The sequence below is a fragment of the Mustelus asterias genome, chromosome 28, assembly GCF_964213995.1.
Source record: "Mustelus asterias chromosome 28, sMusAst1.hap1.1, whole genome shotgun sequence".
Taxonomy (NCBI): Eukaryota; Metazoa; Chordata; class Chondrichthyes; order Carcharhiniformes; family Triakidae; genus Mustelus; species Mustelus asterias.
The window spans coordinates 11,240,165-11,261,115 of record NC_135828.1 but is presented as its reverse complement, the minus strand read 5'-3'; the positions used below and the strand labels follow the sequence as shown (position 1 = coordinate 11,261,115).

Genomic DNA, 20,951 nt, shown 5'->3' with positions numbered 1-20,951 from the left:
GTGCTAACCACTGTGCTACCGTGCCACCTTAACCACTGTGCTACCGTGCCGCCTCTATAAGATCTCTATAAGACCTCTATAAGATCCCCCTAGGCCTCCTACACTCCAGGGAAAAAAGTCCCAGTCTATCCAGCCTCTCCTTGTAACTGAAACCATCAAGTCCCCGGTAGCATCCTAGGGAACCTTTGCCGCACTGTTTCTAGTTTAATAATATCCTCTCTATAATAGGGTGACCAGAACTGTGCACAGTATTCCAAGCGTGGCCTTACCGATGTCTTGTACATTGGTACGGCCACACACACTGCAACATGTTTCCTCCCACAGTCCAAAGATGTGCAGGTTGGGTGGGGATTGGCCGTGCTAAATTGGTGTCCCAAGATGTGTCGGTTAGAAGGATTAGTAAAATAAATACTTGGGGCTACAGGGTAAGCCCAGGTATGAGTCAGCACAGACTCGATGGGCCGAATGGCCTCCTCCTGTACTGTAGGGATTCTATGAAACCTGTGAAGAGGCAGTGTTTGCAGTCCGCCCCCCCCGCCCCCCGGGTGACTGCTCCCTGCTGCAATTCTCTGAGCAGCCTCTTTGTAAAGGAACTGGAGACCCAACCCTCCTGAGTGGAGCCAGACAGCAGCCAACCTGAGCTGAAAACCCAATTGTTCCCCTTGTAGACACCCACACCCTCCCTGTCCCAGTGACACACACAGAGTTAGGGGGGGGGAGTAGCTTGATTAATGTGCTCTCACGGTGAGTTTGCTGAGCTGCTTTGAGTGTTATTAGTGATGCTTGCCTGGAACGAGACTCAGCCAAGTCTGAACTCTCTCTCCTTTTAAAAAAAAAATCAAGAAAAACATGAAGTACTCCTTTTGGCTGTACAACATGTTATTTAAAGAGGTGGTGTGTGTTCTACCTTCACCTTGTTTTTCAATTATTCTGCAGACCTTCTGTCCAATAATCCTGCTTGACACACACCAGCCGTCACGGGGAAGGTGCATATTTTTCCCTTTTTTTTTCCACGATTAATGGCACTTGCTGACCCAGCAATCCGGGGAGAGTCGGGATTCTGGGATGCGGACAGTGATGCAGAGGCCCTTGTGTCTCTGACTGACCCACCCACCGAGGGTACGGGTGTCTGTTGAGGCGTTATTAACGCAGCGCCACTGACCGAACACAATCTTCAAAGGCCATGACGGGGAATTTGAACATGAAGCGCATTATTAATCCTCCCTCCCCCTCAATCTTCTCCTGATCCCGCCGCTCCCCCCTCCCCACCGCAAGGGAAGTGCCAACTGATTCATGCTGTGGTTGCAAACCTCTCCAAAGGCCCTCTAAATCCTCCTCCATAGAATTCGAATTCCTACAACATTACAGCAGAGGAGCAGGCCATTTGCCCATCGCGTGTACCTCCTCCTGGCTTACGCCATCTCACTCCTTCAGCACAGTCTTCGACTTCTCTCAACCTCAGCTTCTTATCCAGCGTCCCCTCCAATTCATCACCTCAGTTACCCCCCCACGGATGGTAAGTTCCACATTTTCAGAGTGTTCGCAGACTCATAGATTCCCTACAGCGCAGAAGGAGGCTGTTCGGCCCATCGAGTCTGCACTGACTCTCCGACAGAGCATCTTACCCAGGCCCACCCTCTGCCCCATTCCCTTAACCCCACATATTTACCTCGCTAATCTCCTTAACCTACGGGCGGCACGGTAGCACAGTGGGTTAGCACTGCTGCTTCACAGCTCCAGGGACCTGGGTTCGATTCCCGGCTTGGGTCACTGTCTGTGTGGAGTTTGCACATTCTCCTCATGTCTGCGTGGGTTTCCTCCGGGTGCTCCGGTTTCCTCCCACAGTCCAAAGATGTGCGGGTTAGGTTGATTGGCCATGCTAAAATTGCCACTTAGTGTCGTGAGATGCGTAGGTTAGAGGGATTAGTGGGTAAAATATGTAGGGATATGGGGTTAGGGGATGGGTGGGATTGTGGTCGGTGCAGACTCGATGGGCCGAATGGCCTCTTTCTGTACTGTAGGATTTCTATGATTTCTTCTATGATTACACATCTTGGGACACGGAGGTGCAATTTAGCATGGCCAATCCACCTAACCTGCACATCCTTGTACATTCTAACCGCTCTCAGGATAAAGGAGCTCCTCCTGTATTTTTTTATTGGGTTTATGAGTGCGTTTTCTATTTATGGTCCCTGGCGTTGGACTCCTCAACAAAGGGAGTCATCTCCCCTATCAAAGCCGTTAATAATTTTAAAGACCTTTAATCAAGTCACCTCTGAATTGACCCTCAAGAACCCCAGTCTCCTCAGTGTATCCTGACTTCTGATCTTATCAATGGAAAATCTCCCTTCTGCTCTTTCCCCAATGCTTCTCTGGCCTTTTATTGTAATGCGGAGACCTAAACTGTGTACAGTGCTCCCAAACATCACCATTGTGACTGTTCATCTCTCAAACAAAAGCAAAACACTGCAGATACTGGAAACCTGAAATAAAACCAGGAGGGAGCTGGGAAATACTCAGCCGGTCAGGAGTTGAATGTGATTCTCCTTTGGGGCCGTTCTTCAGGTTTGATCACCCACCAGGCCATTGGGAGTGAAGACAAGAAAAGATCTTGTTGCGACCCTACACTTTCTAGTGAGGGGCCACTGAAGAGTGATAGCGAAGGGAACAAGCTCTGGTTTGACCTCTTGTGTCCCTCGCTCAAGGTTTGGATTGTACAGCTTCAACAGGATGGAGGAGAGGCAAAATGCAACCAACTCAAGGCGATGCACAGACAACTCTCCGCTCCCCAAGTTTTATGCCTCTTGTTTCATTTTGCTGAGTTTGTATGTTGAAGTTCTCCATCTTGTTCAGTGTGCATGATCTTGGAAGGAAAGCCTAACTCTTCAGTGTATTAACAGCACCACTATCCGCTCCCCCCCCCCACCCCCCCCCCCCCCCGCCCGCCCGAATGGTTTATTCAAAATTCGCCCCCTCAGAACTCTGCATTTCTTACCCCCGTGTCTGCCTGGGTTTCCTCCGGGTGCTCCGGTTTCCTCCCCACAGTCCAAAGATGTGAAGGTTAGGTGGATTGGCCATGCTAGTGTCAGGGGGATTAGTAGGGTAAATACAGAGGGTTACGGGGATAGGACCTGGTTGGGATTGTTGTTGGTGCAGGCTCGATGGGCCGAATGGCCGCCTCCTGCACTGTCGGGGATTCCGTTCTGTGCAAGTGGGTTTTTAATCTTTGAGGTGGTGCAATGGTGAGGTGTCGTTACTGTTATGAAGGCCGCTTTAAGCCAGGTTGTAATTTTCTCTGAGGGATAAACATAGATGAAATTTAATGATGGCTTAGGGAAGACTTTGCATAAATTTAGGAAAATATTGTGATGTCAGCAGTTTAAAAAGTTGAGATTTGACTGAAACGGGCTTCTGGTGCCAGTGACTGCAGGGAGTTTTGGGATGTCCCGAGAGTTGCTTTGTAAGTGCAATTCTTTTCCTTTCCTGGGGGCAAACAGAACTGTGCTCGGGCGTAACCTTTCAATGCCACAGTCAAATAATCTTCCAAAGTGTGAGAGGGAATAGCCTGGTACTCCGACTTCCGAATTGGAAGGTTTTGCGGTAACCCTAACCCACTCCTGGATCTAACAAACCAGATTGGAGCTGGAGTAGGCCGTTCGACTCCTCGGGCCCATTCGATAGGATCGTGACTGAACTGTTCGTGTTTTCAATTCCACGTTTCCACCCACCTCCCAGTAGCCTTTGATTCCCTTGCCAGACAAGACTTGAACATAATCCAGGCTGACACTGCAGTGCAGCACCGAGGGAGTGCTGCACTGCCCCAGGCATTTCCTTTCAGCTAAAGGTCAAAGATTCCATTGCACTTTTTCGAAGAGCTATCGGGCGTTTTCCCTGTCCTTCAATTAACAGATTTCTCCAGTCACCTCACTGCGCAAACTGGTTGCACATCTTCCCACTTAACTGCGACGGCACTTTGCAAACTCATTCGTTTAGTTAAATATCTCGCGGGATGCTGAGGGGATAAAGCGATTGAGACTGACACGGGCCAGCCACCCACGTGGGACCCACAGCCGGTTGCTGCCGCCCCAGAGCTGGGGATTTCACTACATCGGCTCCCAGTGCATAGGAAAATGCCCTGGAAGCCAGGGCCTTCACTCTGCAGGCTCCCAGACACCAGGAGAACACCACCCGCAAACCAACCTCCCACCCGACTCTGTTTGCACTTACCGCCGCCTTGGAAAAGCAGCCAGCTTAATCAAGGACCCCACCCACCCCAGACATACTCTCTCCCACCACGGTGGCACAGTGGTTAGCACTGCTGCCTCACAGCGCCAGGGATCCGGGTTCGATTCCAGCCTTGGGCCACTGTCTGTGTGGAGTTTGCATATTCTCCCCCGTGTCTGCGTGGGTTTCCTCCGGGTGCTCCGGTTTCCTCCCACACTCCAAAGATGTGCGGGTTAGGTTGGTTGGCCATGCTAAATTGCCCCTTTAGCGTCAGGGGGACTGACAGGGAAAATATGTGGGGTTATGGGGATAGGGCCTGGGTGGAATTGTGGTCGGTGCAGACTTGATGGGCCGAATGGCCTCCTTCTGCACTGTAGGGATTCTATGATTCTTCCATCGGGGCAAAGATACAAAAGTCTGAGGTCACATACCAACCGATTCAAGAATATCTTCTTCCCTGCTGCCACCAGAGTTTTGAATGGGCCTACCTCGCACTAAGTTGATCTTTCTCTGCACCCTAGCTATGACTGTAACACTGCATTCTGCATTGTCTCCTTTCCTTCTCTATGAACGGTATGCTTTGTCTGTATAGCGCGCAAGAAACAATACTTTTCACTGTATGTTAATACATGTGACAAGAAATCACATCAAAAAGAGAATCTCAGGGTCAGTTACCAGTCTGTACTGAGGTAGTAACCAGAGTAATGGTTAAGATGCTAGTATGGGCCTTGTTGCTTATGACCAAGGGCGGGGGGCGGGGGGAATCATTCGATGCTCCTGCCCCCACCTCGAATGCGCCCCCACTCGGTGTCAGTGATAGCATGGCCCAGTTGTTAGTCAGGAGGACGTGACTTCAATCCCCTCCAGAACTTGGGCTCTCAGTCTCAGCTGATGATCCGCTGAGGGAGTGCTACACTGTCAGAGGTGCCGTCCTTCAGAGTGGATCGAAGCTCATCTTCTCCCTCAGATGGACAGGAAAGATCCGCTTTTTAAAGACGAGCAGAGAGAGTTCTCCTGATGTTGCGGCAAACATTTCTTTATTCCTCAACCAACGGCCAGAATTTTAGCGTCCCCCCCGCCACGGGAATCGGTGCGGGCGAGCGGCGGAACATCCGTTGACCTCGGGCAGGATTTTACGGTTTCGGGACCCGCGGGGCTGCAAAACCCCACACAACGTCTCAAAAAACAGATTACCTGGTCATTCCCACGGTGTTATTTTTGGGATCTTGCTGTGCACAAATTGGCTGCTGCGTTTCCTGGTAGCTACACTTTGAAAAGTACTTCGTTGACTGCAGGGAGTTATGGGACGCCTTGAGGCCATGAAAGTCGCTATATAAATGCAATTATTTTTCTTTCCTTGGGATGCTAAGGGCAAAACCTTAACTGCGCTCAGATGCAATCTTTTAACACCACAGAAAAATAATCTTCCTACGTGTGAGGGAAATAGCCACTTGAGCAAGGGCTCCAAACCAGAGGGAGTGAGTGCCTTCCGCAGTGGTTGGGAGGTGAGGCGGGTGGAGATGCTTTGGAATTTGCTCCCTAAACCTTTCCACCTCGCCACCTTCCTCCCTCCTTCCAAGATGCTCCTTCATCTTATCTCCTTGTGTGGCTCCGTGAAGAATCTATTGAACGAGTGCTCCGTGACGTGCCGGGGATGCTTTAGGAGGCTGAAGGCGCTATGTAAATGCAGGGTGATAGCTCTTTAACCGGTGCGGCAATAGATTTTGCGTCACTCCGGGACGACCCCACTAATTCTCGAAGCTTGGGTCGGTAAAGCCATTTGCCTTTCCGCTCGGAGCGGCGGAGACCCTTAACACTGCTCTGCCCCAGATCCACTTATCCCCTGGAAGATTGGCCGCAAACTTGAAGTGTGCAAGTGAGGGAGAAGGGGACAGGGGGGGTTGGGGGGGGCGGGGAGATGATGTTTGCCGTGCCTCCATACCCGAGTGGCAATTTAAAATTGTCCTGAAAGAGAGACTTTGCATATGATCAGCAGCTTAGCAACAGTGAATCAGACATTATCCACTTAGCAACAGCCCCAGTGCAGATTGCCTCTCCAAACTTGCTCGGCTATTTTAAGCGCACATTTGCAATATTACATCAGTGGTTAATGTTGTATCACACAAACTGCAGGATGGATTTACAGTGCACTTTGCATGACCTAATTCCCTTCAGATTTCTCCTCTCTTTTCCATGTGTTTGTCCCAGCTTGCCTTGGGTTGCCGTCTGCGGTGAAGTCCGAGGCAGCTGCTGGATTTAAGCAGCAGTTTGGAAAAGCAGGAATAATATTTGCCGCCCAGTCGACGCTGGCAGTAGCACCAACCAGGAACGTTAGTTACCCAGGGCGGAGACATTGACCACCTTGACATCACTCCGAAATGTAACTGGTACCAACTTGTGGGGCTGCGACCTTGTCAGCCACCCACCCGCCTCAGGGCGCTGTGCCAGTCTGACATCGTCTCGATGGGCGGCACGGTGGCACTGTGGTTAGCACTGCTGAGCTCACAGCGCCAGGGACCCGGGTTCGATTCCCGGCTTGGGTCACTGCCTGTGCGGAGTCTGCACGTCCTCCCCGTGTCTGCGTGTCCGGGTGCTCCGGTTTCCTCCCGCAGTCCGAAAGACGTGCTGGTTAGGGTGCATTGGCCGTGCTAAATTCTCCCTCAGTGTACCCGAACAGGAACTGGAGTGTGACGACTGGGGGATTTTCACAGTAACTTCATTGCAGTGTTAATGTAAGCCTACTTGTCACACTAATAAATAAACTTGAAAACTTTAAAAAAACTTTAAGGCCTCAATCAGGCTGATCTATTAATATAATTCCAGGGATGAGTAAGGCCTGAATGTGAACTGACTGATGCTAGGATCCGAGGGCACAGCCTCAGGCTAAAGGGACAACCCTTCAGAACCGAGATGAGGAAGAATTTCTTCAGCCAGAGGGTGATGAATCTGTGGAATTAATTGCCACGGCAGACTCTGGAGGCCAGGTCATTGAGTGATTGAAGACAGAGATAGATTGGTTCTTGATTGATAAGGGGATCAAAGGTTATGGAGAAAAGGTGGGAGAATGGGGTGGAGAAACTTATCATCCGTGATTGAATGGTGGAGAAAACTCCATGGGTCGAATGGCCTAATTCTGCTCCTGTGGTTTATTGCCTTATGACCTTCCTCGGCTGAATAACTGTCTGATCTGGGAGTGATAGATTGTTGTTAGGGAGGGTATTGTGGATTACGAAGACAGAGTGAGTAGGTATTGGTCGCAGAGGTAGACCCCAGCAGCTAAAATGCTTCAGGGATGTCCACGAAGCAGTCCTGTAACAGGTCAAACACCCCTGCGCCTCGTGGGAGGCCCTGGTTCGCGACTGACCAATAGATGGAGAAGGTTCATCCGAGAAGGTTCCGGACACGTTGAGAGATTTTATTGGGAACACGCCGAGGCGAAGCCAGGGTTTCGGAGCGAGTTCACAAACCTCCAAACAACCCTTCTACCCAACCCCTCGAGTGCCACTCGCCCTGCAGCTTGCAGAGTCTGCAGATCACGCAATGGTCTTGCCAACCACCTCGGAATCCATTGAACCGGAAGCGAACCGCTCACGATTCTAAAGGATTGCCCAAGGGAAGGGGGAGGATGGTGAAGTTTCTGGAGTGATCCGATCTCGGGTCTCTCTGCCTGTTGCCAGTTGACCAAAGATCAAGACTGTACAAAAATTCTGCCTTCAGCTGTGGAATTCCTTTTCTAAACCCTCCCATCTCTCTTTCTCTCCTCCTTCAAGATGCTGCTTCGCACCTACCTTTTTGACCACGCCTTTGGTCAGATGTCCTAATATCTCCTGGGGGGGGGACTCTGTGTCAATTGTTATTCGATTACTCCACTGTGAAGTGTCTTTTAACCAGATGACTCCGTTGTAGGTGCTATATGAATGAAACTTGTGCTGGAGTTGGTGGTAGGGAATGAAGATGAGAGCTTTGATCTTCCTGATAGGTCACTGGAAGATGTTGGGGAAGCAATGTGACAAACCGGAGGTGGGAGAGGAATGGAGAATGGAGTTGGGGGGTAAAACTGAGAGCAGCTAATGTAAATGTGGAACCCAGCGTAGTATTAGCAGAAGATGTTGCAGAGGAGCAACGTGCAAATGGAAAGATCACGATAGCTTGTTCCTCAATGTGGGGAATCCAAAGCACTTTTTAAAAAGCTGGGAGGTTCCTGCGGGGAGGTCCTGACTGGTGGTGAAGCTGGTGTTCAAGAAAAGCAAAAAGAAACTGTAGAAACATAGTATCCCTACAGTGCAGGAGGAGGCCATTCGGCCCATTGGGTTTGCACCGACCACAATCTACCTTGGCCCCTATCCCCATAACCCCATGCATTTAACCCAGCTAGTCTCCCTAACACTAAGGGGCAATCTAGCATGGCCAATCCACCTAACACAGACAGAACACAGAACAGTACAGCACAGAACAGGCCCTTCGGCCCACGATGTTGTGCCGAGCTTTATCTGAAACCAAGATCAAGCTATCCCACTCCCTATCATCCTGGTGTGCTCCATGTGCCTATCCAATAACCATAGAAATCATAGAAGCCCTACAGTGCAGAAGGAGGCCATTCGGCCCATCGAGTCTGCACCGACCACAATCCCACCCAGGCCCTACCCCCACATATTTTACCCGCTAATCCCTCTAACCTACGCATCCCGGGACTCTAAGGGGCAATTTTTTTAAACCTGGCCAATCAACCTAACCCGCACATCTTTGGGCTGTGGGAGGAAACCGGAGCACCCGGAGGAAACCCACGCAGACACGAGGAGAATGTGCAAACTCCGCACAGACAGTGACCCGAGCCGGGAATCGAACCCAGGTCCCTGGAGCTGTGAAGCAGCAGTGCTAACCACTGTGCTACCGTGCCGCCCCTTAACCCCTTAACCGCTTAAATGTTCCTAAAGTGTCTGACTCCAAAGTGTCTAACGCGCACATCTTTGACCAGCTCAACATGGCGTCAGCAAAGCTGGGTATCATAGAATTCCTACTGTGTCGAAAGAGACAGGGGTCTATGCTAGCCCCAATGAATATGCTATCCAGGCACTTTCTACACGGCTCCACTCATTTCTTTCCCCTCCCAAGTATTCATCCAATCCCGCTTTGGAAGTTAAATCAGCTTCCACTGCCCTATGGGTCCAGCGCCTTCCAGATCGCAACATCCATTTTCCCCTGGTGTACCATGTTGTCATGTGGGGTGTACATGGCTGGCTAGCATTGCTGTTGCCGAAACTTGGGTTCCGTTCACTCCAGCTGTCTGCCGATTCTCCCGGGCTACGAGCATTGCCGCCACACCTGAGAGTGTCACACCTGCCTCTGTGAGCCAGGCCTCCCAATGGTTAACCGGTGTCCGGACAACATATCACCACCAGCAGAGCTGCTCAATGGGTTTGAAAGCATTTTCTCTCCTGTACAAACCCATTGCGAGGCAGTGAGTGAAAAGGTGCACGTTTGAATTGGATCAGTGTTGCTGAGAGCCCAGTGCCTCTGCTCTCAAAGGTACAGGAGCAGCACGGTGGCACAGTGGTTAGCACTGCTGCCTCACAGCGCCAGGGACCCGGGTTCGATTCCCGGCTTGGGTCACTGTCTGTGTGGAGTCTGTACGTTAAAGTAAAAAGTTTATTTATTAATCACAAGTAAGGCTTACATTAACACTGCAATGAAATTACTGTGAAAATCCCCTAGTCGCCACACTCCGGCTCCTGTTCGGGTACACTGAGGGTGAATTTAGCACTGCCAATGCAGCCTAACCAGCACCTCTTTCGGACTGTGAGAGGAAACCGGAGCACCCGGAGGAAACCCACGCAGACACGGGGAGAATATGCAAACTCCACACAGACAGTGACCCAAGCCGGGAATCGAACCCGGATCCCTGGCACTGTGAGGCCGCAGTGCTAACCCACTGTGCCGCCCCGTGTCTGCGTGGGTTTCCTCCGGGTGCTCCGGTTTCCTCCCACAGTCCGAAAGATGTGCTGATTCGGGTACATTGATGTGGAGCTGCCGGCGTTGGACTGGGGTAAACACAGTAAGAAGTCTCACAACACCAGGTTAGTCACCCAAATAAACCTGTTGGACTTTAATCTGGTGTTGTGAGACTTCTTAGGGTGCATTGGCCATGCTAAATTCTCACTCAGTGTATCCGAACAGGCGCTGGAGTGTGGCGACTAGGGGATTTTCCCGGTAACTTCATTACAGTGTTAATGTAAGCCTTACTTGCGACACTAATAAATAAATTTTAAACAACTCCAGTGGCTGAGTCCAATGTTGAACTTAGCCGTGTCGGCCAGGAAGCATCCAAACGGGATCCCTGTCTGGGCGAGTTCACCTCAACAGTTTCTCTCCAAAAACCTCAGCTCCCTGGCCGAATAGCCCAGTGACCCTGATGTTACCGACTTGCATTCTAAACAACACGGAGTTACTGGAGATGAGTCAGAGTAAAGTGGGTTCCAAGTACCTTGAGGGAAGGAGGAAAGAGGTTAAAGGAGAGGGGGGGGGGGCGGCTGAGGGAGTGGGGGTGAGGGGAAGAGAAAGGAGAGGCCCCCACCCCGCCCCAAATCCAGGTTTGAGGTGAGGATAATCTCCAGCGAGTGTGGCACTCTTGTTTGAAGTGAGTTGCTGCAGACTTTATTTCTAACGCTCCCATGGCACCTATAACGAGCTGCAGATTGAATCTTTGGCTGACTTGGTTTATAAGACCATTGAGCATCAGAGAGTTTAATCTTTCCGATGTGGAATCTGCGTTTCCAGGTGTGTAGCTCTGATGTGTTTCCTGGCGATCGTTGTACCCAGAAACGAGGGTTCCCAACCTCAGGAAATTTCAGGATTGAGTGAGGGAACTTTGCAGCCATTTTGATCCATTAATTACTGTGTGATATTCCTCCTATCCACGGTGAAGTATTTCTCCTCGTGGCTGAGAATTCTGACCACCCAATGTTCCCTCGCTGCAACCTCTTTGGGATCCTTCTTGTGAGCGGTTCAGGTGACTGCCCTCTTCCTTATCAAGTCGATTATCAAAAGCGTTCCAGGAAATTGGGAGCAAGAACCTGCTCTTAATGCCCTGTCAATGCAGTGGGGCGGCACGGTGGTGCAGTGGTTAGCACTGCTGCCTCCCAGCGCCAGGGATCATGGTTCGATTCCCAGCTTGGGTCACTGTCTGTGTGGAGTTTGCACATTCTCCCCATATCTGCGTGGGTTTCCTCCGGGTGCTCCGGTTTCCTCCCGCAGTCCAAAGATGTGCAGGTTAGGTGGATTGGCCATGTTAAATTGCCCCTTAGTGTCAGGGGGACTAGCTGGGGTAAATGCATGGGGTTATGGGGATAGGGCCTGGGTGGGATTGTGGTCAGTGCAGACTCGATGGGCTGAATGGCCTCCTTGTGCACTATAGGATTCTACGATTCTTTCCCTTGTTTGACAGTGGAATTTGCTGTTTCCAATCCCGTACGTAAAACTCCACTCGGGTGACCCTTAACCTTCTCGGGTCGAGTGACTTGAAAAAACCCTGACCTTTCCTCCAATCTCTTTAAAAGCTGTCACTTCAAGTCCCGGCAACCCTGGCGACTTTCTGATTGCCGAGTCTAAAGCGGAGGACGCCAGCCGCGGCACTGCGACGTTGTGGTTTGGGTGAGAGATTAATCTGAGGCCCATCCGCCCTCTCAGGCGAACATGTTCGAGACCAGATCAGAAACTCCAGTATATATTAATTATGAAGTTAGCCTAGACCCCAACTTTATTTGATTTTGACATTAATGCGAGCATATAAGGTGTTTCACTCCAGATGTGACCCTATTAACCCACTAGGCAGCTTTTATTAAAACAAACTTTATTTAAGAACATAGTTAGAATGTACCAAAACGAATTCACATAATCCTTAACAGCTAGCTATCTCGATTGTTCCAATTTAAGCAATATCCCAATAGACATAGATCCTTCTTCAGAATCAATTATCTCCAAAATGGCACCGATAATAAAACAAACAACTAAAACAAATCCTGTGCAAGAAATGGGACCCAAATACATTTCTTAGAGGCACAATATTATCCCAAACAAATAAGAACATACGAATAGGATCTGAGTGCAAGAGTGGTCGCTCTACGTGGGGTCTGTGTTCAGTGAAGGTCGGAAATAGGGTCTAAATTATTCCAGGAGACATTAATCACCTGACCTTCCAATGTCTTGCCCTGTCAAATAGACTTTTTATTTGTGAATAAGCATCTCCAGTAAGTTTCTTTTCAGTTGATTATCAAAAGCGTTCCTGGAAATTGGGAGCAAGGACCTGCTCTTAATGCCCTGTGGTTTCACTCCTGGGATGTGAGTGTGATACCCAGGAATTTAATCGGCCAAACTTCAGAATACTCCCGGATGACCACAGGTGCTTTAGATTTGGGATATTTTGCTGTTTTTCCCAGAACGAAGGGCCCCATTCATTCACAGTGTCTGGTCAGTCAGGAGGCCATTCGGCCCACCGGGTCTGCACCGACTTTCCGACAGAGCTACCTCGCCAGACCTTAACCCTGTAACCGTACAAATTTACCCTGCTAATCCTTCTGACACTAAGGGGCAATTTAACATGACCAATCCATCTAACCTGCACATCTTTGGACTGTGGGAGAAAACCAGAGCACCCGGAGGAAACCCACGCAGACATGGGGAGTCCAAAGATGTGCGGGTTAAGTTGATGGGCCATGCTAAATTGACCCTAGTTTCAGGTGATTAACAGGGTAAATATGTGGGACTATGAGGATAGGGCCTGGGTGGGATTGCGGTCGGTGCAGACTCGATGGGCCGAATGGCCTCCTTCTGCACTGTAAGGATTTTATGATTCTATTCTATTCTCTGAACGTGTAAACTCCACGCCAACAGTCACCCAAGGCTGGAATTGAACCCGGGTCCCTGGCGCTGTGAAGCAGCAGTGCTAACCACTGTGCCACCCTATCCATCGCCTTGGGCAGCGCTGACTCAGGCTGGGGACTAAGTTGGGAGTTTTCTGGTTGGAGAATCATGTGAATCAAGCGAGAAGTTCGAGGAGTTGGGTTGATCCAGTCCTCCCCTGCCGCCTGCTCTACCCTCAGTGCCACCCTCCAAAGGGCAGATGGGTGGGTACTGGCGCGTAAGCAAAAATAAAAGAAAGGACACCCTCCCTCTTTCTCCTTCCCCGTGAGCCCAACATCACCGAGACCCCCCCCCCCCCCCCCCCCCACCCCCGGGTCTGCCCCCGAAGGCTATCACGAAGATGCCAGGTGGCGACAAGGAACTGCTGAACGCTTCCCAGTAATGCCAGCTTCAACCATCTTTTCAATTCACAGTCCTGTGAAGTACACAACTGCTAAAAGCTGCTTGCTGCCACTTTGGGGAATTATGTTATGGTTCTTTTACAGCTGCTTTGAGTGGGAGAGGATTAAATAGATCAGGGTATTTTGAAACATAATTATTGAACAAGATCAGAGCAACGTAGCCAGACTGTTTTAAAAAAAGGAACTCGTGTACACGCGCTATCAGATGGAAAGAATACAGTGTTTTCATTCAAAATGCAGCCCAAGTGTTTATCGGAGCGATTTGGTAACGTTTTTGATATGTTGCCAGTGTCAGTTCTATCAGACTTTCTGTAATTTTCTTGAGCACTGAGGGACAGGAGCTTGTTAACGAAGGAAAGCTGCCAGTGCTGTAAGGAACAGCATGTAGACAGCTGGATGTGTGGAGTGACGCTCTCCCCTCACAGATCTGTTTTCCATCACCGCTGCTGGCCTTCTCCTGCACGCGAAGATGACCGGCGTCTGCCAAGCCCCGTTCCACTCTGCCGCAGGCTCACTTTTCCATTGGGCCGTGAGTGCACCGACCAATCCCTGGGCTCGCTTTCACCCCCTCGGTTGCCGATTGGCCCGCACTGGAATGGCTAGGCTGTTTTCGATGGGAGCCCAGAGAATGGTCACCCCCCCACCCCCTGCCATCAGTGCAGTGCCCCAGAGCTGATCCCAGACCAGAGGCTGTGTCAGGCAGGCCAATTCCTGCAACGTTCCAGGGATTTCTGCTGCATTCTAGAGCGCTGCTGCATGGTTGCCTTGCTGCATGGGTGGGCGAGGTGATTGCATTGCCCTTTTTAATAGCAAACTTCCCTGTTGAGAGCCAGCTATTGAAGGATGGGGCTCAAGGTGTGTTCCCAACATGTTCCCACTTCCCTCCGTTCCCCAAGACTCCCTGCGCTGCTTGTAATCTTTGATGCATTTGCACAGTTCAACACATCAATGCACATGTGGGTGAGCTTTTTCTTCATTCATGTGGTGTGCTTTGAGAGTTCATTCACCCCGACTCAGACCTCCCGGTCGTTTTTAACCCATTCACTTTCATGTGTCGAGAGAGCACAATCCTTCCTCATGGCGCGTCATTCGGCAATGGCGGCTTCTTCCAGCGTCAGACCCTTTCTTACCTCTCACTCAAGGCAGTGCCTGTCCCCTGCCGGCTCTCACTCGCCTCCCCCATCACCCCATTCACTCGCCTGCCCCATCACCCCATTCACACACCTCCCCCATCACCCCATTCACTCGCCTGCCCGTCTCCCTCCTTTGCTCACTCACGCCCGAGCCCCCACCTCTGCTCAACAACGCCCGCCCACCCCCCCCAACCCTTCCGCACGACCCCCACCAATTTCTCACATTGGCCCTGCTTCCACCAGTCACTTGAATTCTTCTGTTTTGTGTGCGTGCACGCAGTCCCCACCTCACTGAGGCACTAAAATTGACCCATAAAGCAGCACGTTGAGGGATATTGGGCTTTCATTTTCCACACTCGTGTGACAGACATTCACCTCATTTGGAAACCTCACGGTGGTAAAAGCTACTGTTGCATTGCAATCGAACCAGGGAATCCCTACAGTGCAGAAGGAGGCTGTTTGGCCCATCCAGTCTGCCCTGACTCTCCGACAGAGCATCCACCCCAGGCTCCCCAGCCCCACCCCCCCACACTCCTCTTTCCCCCCCCCCCCCCCCCCCCCCCCACCACCACCCCCACACCCACACACCCCCACGGTTGAGGACTCTGGGTTTGTACTCGTTGGAGTTCAGAAGGATGAAGGGGGATCTTATTGAAACTTAGAGGATACTGCGAGGCCTGGATAGAGTGGACGTGGAGAGGATGTTTGCACTAGTAGGAAAAACAAGAACCAGAGGGCACAGCCTCAGGCTAAAAGGACGATCCTTTAAAACAGAGATGAGGAGGAATTTCTTCAGCCGGAGAGTGGTAAATCTGTGAAACTCTTTGCCGCAGAAGGCTGTGGAGGCCAGGTCATTGAGTGTCTTTAAGACAGAGATGGATAGGTTCTTGATTAATAAGGGGATCAGGGGTTATGGGGGAAAAGGCAGGAGAATGGGGATGAGAAAAATATCAGCCATGGTTGAATGACGGAGCAGACTCGATGGGCCGAGTGGCCTAATTCTGCTCCTATGTCTTGGTTTATGGTTGTGTTGCTAAAATGATGGTGTGCGTCACAGCTGAACGTGGTCCTGATTTATACTGCAGATGCTGGAAATTTGAAATAAAAACAGGAAATGTTGGAAAATCTCAGCAGGTCTGGCGGCATCTGTGTAGAGAGAAACAGGAGTTAACATTTTGAGTCTGCATGACTATTCTACAGAACTGAAGATGGATAGAAATGTAATGAATTGTTTAGTTGGAGAGGGTTTAGAGCAGAGTAGAAGGTAAAGAATCCTGGATTGTTTCCCCTACCTACATGCTATCCTCTGATCAGGATTAGGAGAGGCGATGGCCGAGTGGTATTATCGCTAGACTATTAATCTAGAAACTTAGCTCATGTTCTGGGGACCCGGGTTCGAATCCTGCCACGGCAGTTGGTGGAATTCAATAAAAAATATCTGGAATTAAGAATCTACTGATGAGCATGAAACCATTGTCAATTGTTGGAAAAACCTATCAGATTCACTAATGTCCCTTTAGGGAAGGAAATCTGCCGTCCTTACCAGGTGTGGCCTACATGTGACTCCAGAACCACAGCAATGTGGATGACTCTCAACTGCCATCTGAAGTGGCCTAGCGAGCCACTCAGTCCTTCAAGAAGGCAGCTCACCACCACCTTCTCAAGGGCAACTAGGGATGGGCAATAAATGCTGGCCTAGCCAGGGACACCCATGTCCCACGAATGAATTAAAAAACATGAATAACAATCGGAGCAATGCCCCCGACTTGTGCTGGGGAGGCGAGGTGCCTGAGGGCAGCTGGCACAGTACAGACCTGGTATCTCTGCCACGCCTGCCTTCAGCGCCCACTGTTCAATGAGGCAAGCTGGCCAGTTCCAAGCCCTTGTCAAAAGTGAAATGGTTTGTGCTTGACAAACTGCAGTAGAAGTGGGTGGAAACTCCCAGAGGCTGACCTCAAACCAGCAACCGCACGCAGATACCAGACAAGCCAGGGGAACGTTTTCCTGTTTTCTCTGATGCCTCTTATTCTTCCTCCTCTTGTTCATCAGGTTTACAACTCCCTCCCTCCTGGCGAGCACCCAAACACACGTCGATGGTGGTGGCTGGCGGGCTGAGCCAGCGCGACCAGGGCAGCCAGTAGCGTGCAAGAGGTATCCGGTGGACTGCAAGGCGCTCTCGCTGTCGCCCCGGCAACTCATCGAGTGGCCACCTGGCCCGGGGCTGTGTGTTCGTTTGGACTCCCGGCCTACTTGTGTCACGTGCCTGCCCTCGGTAAGTACCTCCTTTTCAATCTCCATCAATCGATCAGTGTTGCCCCCTTGTCACCTTTCCCCCCCAGAATGTTGAGACATTGCTCCTAAATGTTTTTTCCCTGCAAGGAGTTCCTTGGCCACGTAAATGTTTTGGAATTGGGCCGACAAGAAAAGAATCACAAATGAGCATTATTGAATGGAAAATACATTGAGTGATTTGATCGCATGTCCTATTCTGATTTTTTCAAGAAATCATAGAAACCCTACAGTGCAGAAGGAGGCCATTCGGCCCATCGAGTCTGCACCGACCACAATCCCACCCAGGCCCTACCCCCACATATTTACCCGCTAATCCCTCTAACCTACACATCCCAGGACTCTAAGGGGCAATTTTTTAACCTGGCCAATCAACCTAACCCGCACATCTTTGGACTGTGGGAGGAAACCGGAGCACCCGGAGGAAACCCACGCAGACACGAGGAGAATGTGCAAACTCCACACAGACAGTGACCCGAGCCGGGAATCGAACCCGGGACCCTGGAGCTGTGAAGCAGCAGTGCTAACCACTGTGCTACCGTGCCGCCCGGTACTTTCCAGACTATTTCCCTTCACCTGCACCTCGACAAGGTCGCCTCCTCTCCGATTCTGCTTCCGCCGCTAAGAAAAAGACCCTTAAGGGCGGGATTTTCCGGCCGCGCTCACCCCTAGAATGACAAATCCCGCTCGAGATTAAACCACTCGTGCATGGTCCGTCTGGGACTCCCGTGGCGGGCGGGACCGGAAAATTCCGCCCCCTCAGTCTCTCTGGTTTACGCTCACAGCGCGCGACACCTGAATGAAAAATCTGCCAGCACTTACTTGCGGAGACGCTGTTCCTTGAAACCCCGGTCTGTTATTGCTGTTTTTAAACAGCGCTGTGTATCATCTTCTGGGATTTCCTCTGCCATTTTCCCCAGAGGCAGATTTCTGAGTTGCCATGAGGAATTTTAACACAACAACATGCATGAGAGGAAGCCCTTCGGTTTGTTTTATCCCAAGCTGAGTCAGTGCAGACTGAGAAATGCGCTGGTTAAGTAAAGGTGGCTGAGTCACCTTTCCTTCAGATTGTTTGTTAACTCCGCAGTCTGAGTAATGGGCTGTGATAGCAGATGGCTTCATAGAGTTACTTACCCAGTAACCCCCCCTTGCCCTGGGTTACCTACCCCTGTCGCACTCTCATTAAAACACAAGATGTTGGAAACGCAGTCCCAATCCATCAACATCTGGAATGAGAAGGGATGGAGGGTAGACTTGGAGGGGGTGGGGGAGGGGAGGGGAGTGGAACGTGCAGTCGTCATGATATCACTCGACTGTGAGGTGGGGAGGGGTGAAGGGTGGATTCGAATCCCAGCGTGGCAGCTGGTGGAATTTGAATTCAATTAATAAATCTGGAATATATAAAGCTAGTCTCAGCAATGGTGATCATTAAAGTTATTTATCAGTGTCACAAGTAGGCTTACATTAACACTGCAATGAAGTTACTGTGGAAATTCCCTCGTCGCCACACTCCGGTGCCTGTTCGGGTACACTGAGGGAGAATTTAGCACGGCCAATGCACGCTAACCAGCACGTCTTTCGGACTGTGGGAGGAAACCGGAGGAAATCCACGCAGACACGGGGAGAATGTGCTGTCTCCGCACAGACAGAGACCCAAGCTGGGAATCGAACCCGGGTCTCTGGCCCTGAGAAGCAACAATGCTAACCACTGCGCCACCGTATTGCCCAACTATCATTGATTGTTGTAAAAACCCATCTGGTTCACTAATGTCCTTTCTGGTAAGGAAATCTGCCGTGTTTACCCGGTCTGGCCTACAATGTGAGTCCAGAACCTCTGCACTACGGTCAACTCCGAACTGCCCTCTGAAGCAAACCACTCAGTTCAAGGGCAATTCGGGGCGCCAAATTCCATGAAACATAAACCGGGCGGCATGGTGGCACAGCGGTTAGCACTGCTGCCTCACAGCGCCAGGGACCCGGGTTCGATTCCCGGCTTGGGTCACTGTCTGCGCAGAGTCTGCACATTCTCCCCGTGTCTGCGTGGGTTTCCTCCGGGTGCTCCGGTTTTCCAAAGATGTGCGGGTTAGGTGGATTGGCCATGCTAAATTGTCCCTTCGTGTCAGGGGGACTAGCGAGGGTAAATGCATGGGGATGGGGCCTGGGTGGGATTGTGGTCAGTGCAGACTCGATGGGCCGAATGGCCTCCTTCTGCACTGTAGGATTCTATAAAGGGGGGGAGAAATACCTGTGTTGTCACATTTTCATTATTAAGGTTTGCAAATGGATTTTCCTGAATTCCAAATGTACAACCAAGGTGCAATGCAACCACAGACCAAGTGGCCTGTTTATGTTAGCTGCTTGCTGGTTTGCCCTCTTTTTTTGAATAGCACCAGTTATCAAATCAGGAAATAGCAGCCTTTGTTACTGCTGTCACAATAATGGATAAATCTTGACGTGAGAACCGTGGAAAGATGCAGCACAGGAAGGGACCATTCCAAACAGCAGCAACTTGTGATTCATGTAACGTTTAAAATCCACGAGTTATTTTTTTGTGAAATGTGTGGGCTTGCTCGACTTCTGAGATTGTTAAAGGTTCAGGGAAGGACAGAAGAAACTTGCTGAAGAAAGAGTCGAAGAGTTTGCTCAGTGTTTCACCATAAATTGAGATTAAAAGCAAGAAATGATGGAAGTGCTTCACAGGCCTGGCAGCATCTGCGGAGCGAGAGACAGAGTTGATGTTTCAGGTTGGTAACCTTGTTGGCAGACCTGCTGAGTATTTCCAGCCTTTCCCCCTCTGTCCGTCTCTGCAGCATTTTGCTTTCCATGAATTGAGATACTTGTTTTTAACACGTTGTGGTGAACCATCGTTGGTTCCCACTGGATAGTGCTGAGCCAGGGGCTGGCCAGTACTACAAGGATGTACATATGTTACTGTTGGGTTGTGCTATTGTTGCTGTTGGGGTTAGGGTGGGGTTGTTACACCTTTGCACTGTAGTGTTGTGGCACATCCCAGTCGGGCTCCGCCTCCTGGGAGAGGTATAAGAGTCCCTGCTCTGGCCGGGACCCCTTCAGTCTGGGATAGTGTATATAAGTTCTGGTAGCTTCGTTAACAGTAAATAAAAGCCTTTCATTTACTGAGCTTCAAGCCTCGTGTCTGAATAGCGCATCACACGTGTGTTACGGGAAGCTTAGGTGTTGGGATTGGAGGGCAATAAATCGGGGTATTGGTCCCAGATTCTTTTTATCTCCAGCTGATGTCAGAGATGTTGCTTAAGTCCCAGTTCAGTAGGCGTTACATAATTCTATTCTCTTTGCACGAATAAACCTTAGAATCCCTACTAGTGGCCATTCAGCCCATCGAGCCTGCACCGATGTGATGACTTCAGCCAGGCTAATGAGATTAGCTTGCCGGAGTATGAACTACCTGATGAGTCCCAGCCATCAATAGGTCCAGGCAGCGGGTGATCGACCGGGTCGTCCACCCTGACTGTCTGCCCCTCTACCGTGGCTATATTCGCGGCCAGGTGTCCCTAGAGAGGGAGCATGCGATGTCCACGGGCACAGTTGACGCATTCCGTGCCCGCTGGGCACCTCAGGGGCTGGGGTGTATTATCGAACCCGATAATCACATTTTGATTAAAGTTTCCTTTCTACTTTGCTTTTTGGTTCAGGCGGGTCCCCTTCCTTTTGGGGAGCTGCCCTTTTTAAGTTGTCCCTCAGTTAATTTGATTTAGTTTATTTGGTTGGTACACAAAAAGGGGTACCTGATGAGCCCTAATTGATGGTTAAATCAGGGAGCCTCATGCTCCCTATTTAAAGCAGGTCTGTCAGACTCCCAGCCTGCATTCAGCAGGGAGCAACTGGAGAGCTGGCTGTGTACAGATGTATGGTGTAAATAAAGTAACTTGGTGACGGGATTTTCGCCTCCGTGGAGTTATTACAACCGACTACAATCCCACCCGGGCCCTATCCCCCTAACCCCACATAT

At 50.5% G+C, this 20,951-nt stretch overlaps 1 protein-coding gene across 14 annotated transcripts in view; it reads left to right on the top strand.

The window, feature by feature from the left end:
- Positions 1 to 20,951, top strand: part of zmiz1a (zinc finger, MIZ-type containing 1a) — a 393,531-nt gene that overhangs the window by 110,907 nt on the left and 261,673 nt on the right. For all 14 annotated transcript variants that reach the window (XM_078199394.1, XM_078199408.1, XM_078199396.1 and 11 more), the window contains one exon: positions 16,724 to 16,946. The gene's annotated coding sequence lies outside the window, so the exon portion shown is untranslated. The remainder of the gene's footprint in view (positions 1 to 16,723; positions 16,947 to 20,951) is intronic.